This window comes from Alosa pseudoharengus, unplaced genomic scaffold (genome assembly GCF_046254945.1).
Source record: "Alosa pseudoharengus isolate Yale_2024_CS ecotype anadromous, Long Island Sound unplaced genomic scaffold, YU_APseudo_1.1 YU_APseudo_1.1_scf_20, whole genome shotgun sequence".
In the NCBI taxonomy this organism is placed as follows: domain Eukaryota; kingdom Metazoa; phylum Chordata; class Actinopteri; order Clupeiformes; family Clupeidae; genus Alosa; species Alosa pseudoharengus.
In genome coordinates, this window is record NW_027468664.1 from 36,670,624 (window position 1) to 36,675,623 (window position 5,000).

The following is a 5,000-nucleotide window of genomic DNA, read 5'->3' on the forward strand; positions in this document are numbered from 1 at the left end:
CCTTCCCTCCAGCTGTGGCGGAACCGACAAACAAGATGTAGGAGGGGGAATGTCGACAGATGGAGAGAGGGAGCGTCAGAGGGAAAGGAGGCAGGCGGAGGTGAAAAAAGCACATGCAGAGGGAAAAACTGAAAGGAAGGAGTGTGTGGCTATTTTAGGGCCAAGAGAGTGATTAGATTTGCCCTGTTCCTTGACTACTCTCCCTGTCACTATGACTTATTACACACAGGCTCTGGAGTCCAGTCATTTTACAGCCGAGGAGTCTGTTTACACATGCTGCTGGAAGCTCTCTCTCTCTCTGACACATACAGACACACACACATGAACACACACACACACACACACATAAACACACACACACACACACACACACACACACACACACATACAGACACACACACACACACACACACACACACACATATGCACATGCACACACACACACACATAAACACATACAGACACACACACACACACACACACACACATATGCACATGCACACACACACACACACACACACACACACACACACACACACACACACATATGCACATGCACACACACACACACACACACACACACACACACACACACATACACACATACATGCACACATACATGCACACACACATATATAAACATGTGAACATGTGTATCTGAATATCCCACATTTCATGGATTTTACAGTTCTATACAACATGATTGTGAAATGAAGTCATCTTACCGCCACAACAATACACACACATACAAACGCGCGCGCACACACACACACACACACACACACACACACACACACACAGTCCTGCATCTCCTTTGTATCAGGCCAGAAAATGACAGCGGAAGTTGCCGGATGGTCTGGACCTGGCTGGCCAGCTAGGATGGGTGAGTGCCACTGTTGTCCTCAACCATCTGGTCTTGTGTGTGTGTGTGTGTGTGTGTGTGTGTGTGTGTGTGTGTGTGTGTGTGTGTGCTTATGTGCCTGTGTTTGTTTGTTTGAGACAGAGTGAGGTGAGGAAGATGACATACCTCTTTCTTATTTGAAAAAAAGAATACACATAGGATGCGTAATTGCGTATGTATGCGTGTGTGTGTGTGTGTGTGTGTGTGTGTGTGTGTGAGAGAGAGAGTTAGAGAGAGGAAGAGGAGGCCTCAGGTTTGGTGTTATCAAATCTCAAAAATGTGAGAGACAGAGAGATGCCTTCTACTTTACCATTCTTTTGTCAAATGGGTAAGAGGTATACATCTATCATTGTGTGTACAGTGGGTGCCTTTCAATTAACTTGGCATTCCACATTTTCAGAGAACAAAATGATAAATAAAGAAATAAAATGTTTTGTGAAAAAAAGAAGTGATCAACTGTGCGACATTGCACAAGGCACATTTAAATATTATTAAGATAAGGAAATTGAACTGTAAAATAGTGAGTCAAATTGAAACAGACCTCATCTCACTCCCCACACACACATACACACACACACACACACACATAAAATTCTGAACTTTCCCCAACAATATTATTACCGTCTGTACTGAAACAAAGAGAAAAGTCTTGGCTGACTTCAGAGTGTCAGACTGACTTCCACAATAGTTGCCGGTTGCAGACTTCAGCAGTTCCACATGATCCTGCCAGACTTCAGCAGTTCCACATGATCCTGCCAGGCTTCAGCAGTTCCACATGATCCTGCCAGGCTGTTCTTTACTCTTTCAGGGGAAGTGAGGAAGGGGACACCGTCTAAAGCTACCAATACACACGGCATCTTTTTGAGCAGTGTTCCTGAGTATTGTTGCTTTGCCATGCTCCCATTGATATTGAGCAGCATTGTTTTTTGTTGTTGTTGTTGTTTTTTGTTTTGTTTTGTTTTTCTGGAGAACTTTTAGTGTCAGTGGGCAAAGTTGCATGATCATCCAATCAGAACACATGGAAACGGATATGTGGTTGCCCAACAACATTGCTTAAAAAGTTATGCCATGCCCATGTCTTAAGAACCTTCTAATATTCAATTTTTTAGAGCTTTTTGAACACACAAACTCAGATTTGTTGCTCACGGCAACCTTGTGGAACCCAAACAACGGAACGCAAACAAATAACAAGAAATTGTGTGAATTCACTCTGTCCCCTACCTTCCACTATGCATTTTCTCTGGTGAGCTTCTGTCTCACTAATCATAATCAATCATAGATGCATATCATCATTACTGACATCATATATGAGGGAAAATATGTGTCAGTAATATTTCCAGGTGTTTTCTTGCACACACATACACACACATTCACAGAGAGAAAGAGTCACTTTCTCCACTGCGTAAAAGACTAAATTAATTTGCGCTGTGAATGCTAAGCTTAATTGCCAGGCCATAGGCTAAATAAAAATCGCTAGTCGGACTTAACGCAGAATATTGAAAAAAGGTGGCACCAAGGCCATAGTAGCCTGTGAACCTCCGATTTTCAAAAGGGCATCACGGCCAACGCAGGGGCCAACTCTTCTCTTCAATTTTTCTTTCCAAATTACTTTTTATTGTCTGAAGACATCTATCGCAAGAATCTAACATTCTAAGCAACAGCAAAACGCATTTTTATGTAGGGCACTAAAAATGTGTGCAGCAGCTAACCAAAGTGTAGTCGGTTCTCCCGCTATGGTTTTGGAAATCACACCTGCTGCATCTGAAGGCCCACGCATAATATGACTATCACACGCCCCCTGTTGCACGTCACGTTTTAATTTGCTAGCTGATCCTGCCTGCTGGATCATGTGAACAGGTCAGCAGGCCGGCAAATTTCATACACATGATGCTGCAAAAAGACGTCTCCCCTTCCCGCAAATTTTGCAGCGATCTCTGTGTGAAAAGGGCTAGAGAGAGACAGCTAGAGAGAGAGAGCGTGTGAGATCCATGCAAACACACATACACACATTAATTGAATTCATTTAACCAGATCACTCCAGATCACCAGATGACTCCACAGAGTCCATGCATGGAACACCTGAGCAATATATCGCGCACAGCACCCCTGTCCTGGTTTGACCTATTCGTCTTCTTCAGTCTGACTCAGCTTTTATCCGCTTCACTTGTCTGGCTCTCTCACCTGTGAGCACGCAGCACATTTCCGCCTAAACGAGCTTAAATGTTTGTTTGTCTGAACGGTCTGTCTGAACGATTAGAGGAGTACTGATTTTCATAATCCCTTTTTGAAAGGCGCGGTGTGGCCACCACGCTACAGTAGTATCTCTCCATTAGATTCCCGCGCCATGGCTGGTCGGCATCAAATAATAGGCTTAGCAGCGCAGAACAATCCAATATAAAGTTATGAATTTTTAATCTGGAGAAATAGCGACTCTTAGTTCACCTCCAAGTGTCAGAAAATAAAAACGCATTATCCATGCAGTATTAACAGTTGAGGCATTAACAGTTTCAGGATGATGAATGAGGTCTATCTGTGGCTTTGTTCCGGCTGCGTAAAAACGTCATTCAATAAACTTTCACACAGACGGGCAGTACAGGGCTGCACTAGTAGTGATTGATGGGGGGAATGTATTGGTGAGTGTGTGCAGAATATTCCCACGTTACTTATGAGGTATTCATTATTGTCAGCCAGCCATGACAGAGACGTTCTCTCCAACAACGTAATCTGTGTACCACTGACTTTTTTGGGGCAGCCGTGGCCTACTGGTTAGCGGTTCGGACCTGTAACCGGGTGGTTGCCGGTTCGAACTAGAGTTCTCAACGGGTCGGGTGGCCCGACAAACCCGACGGGACCCGCAGGTTCGGGCCGGGTTCTGGTCGAAAATATAAGCAAATGACTCCGGTCGGGTCGGACCTCGGGCTTAATCTTTTTCCGCTCAGTGAATTTTTTTTTTTTATTAATCATCGCTGCTGTTCACCGTAAAGAAAGTCTGGTTGCTGCGTGCAACGTGCATCATGGGAAGGGGCACTGAATTCACCGTCGCTACTACAGGAGTGGGAAAATCAGAGGTCTGGAAAGTGTTTGGAGTGGTGCTGGATTCTGATGGAAATTCTACAGGTTATGTGCAATGCTCAAAAAACAAGGTGCTGATGAAATATCCTATGTGACCCTGCAAGGCGAAACCAGTCGCTTTGGTAAAATTTACAAAATGAAGTTATTGCGCTCACATGCACAGCCATAAACTAAGCTTTCCATGTAGCCTATATCGAGGGTGTTGCAAAAAGCATCCCTAAAATAACCGCATCCAAAGTTGGCATGGTTCTTCCGTCACCATAGCCTACGCCAGAAGAGGAGAAAATCACCATTTTAGGTAAATTGTCACGCTGTTGTGTAGATTAGTGTGTGCTTCATATCACTGTGGGTTCACTGTGTGCTGAGTGTGTTTCACTAATTCACGGATTGGGATAAATGCAGAGACCATATTTCCCTCACGGGATCAAGAGTGTATACTTACCGTGTATACTGGCCGAAATTAAAATACTGACATTTATATAGTTTTTACAGGGGTCAGATTTTTATATACGATATATTGCAACATTTTAATGTACCTGTATATGTTAGTTATTCCCCTAAACGCACGGCACTGAAGATTAATTATAACTGTATGTGGTGTGTGTGTACATGTCCAGGAGATGGCGCTAAAAGCATACAAATAAAAAATCCCCATACCTGTACACAGCCCAACTGAATCTGTTTTTTAAGCCAGTGTTATCATAACTTTTATGGTTTCACTCTTTTTCCCGGACTGTGAACAGCTGAGCTGTACATGGCCCATTAGTTTGAGAGCTTGTATGGATTTATGTAGTCTACTGATAAATGACTGTTTGAGCAATCCAGAGCTTGATAGTACAGTCTGACCTGCCCAGCACGAAGACAATGTTGGTGTGGGAAGTGGGGTACACTAACAGTCGCTACTCCTGCCCTGATATGGAATACAAAGTGCAGCTGTGTGCCAAGTCTTCCAACTTTACTTTAAACAAGTGTCTGTCACATGACTTAAAACATAGACTCTTTATCTCACTCTCTCTCTCTCACACAC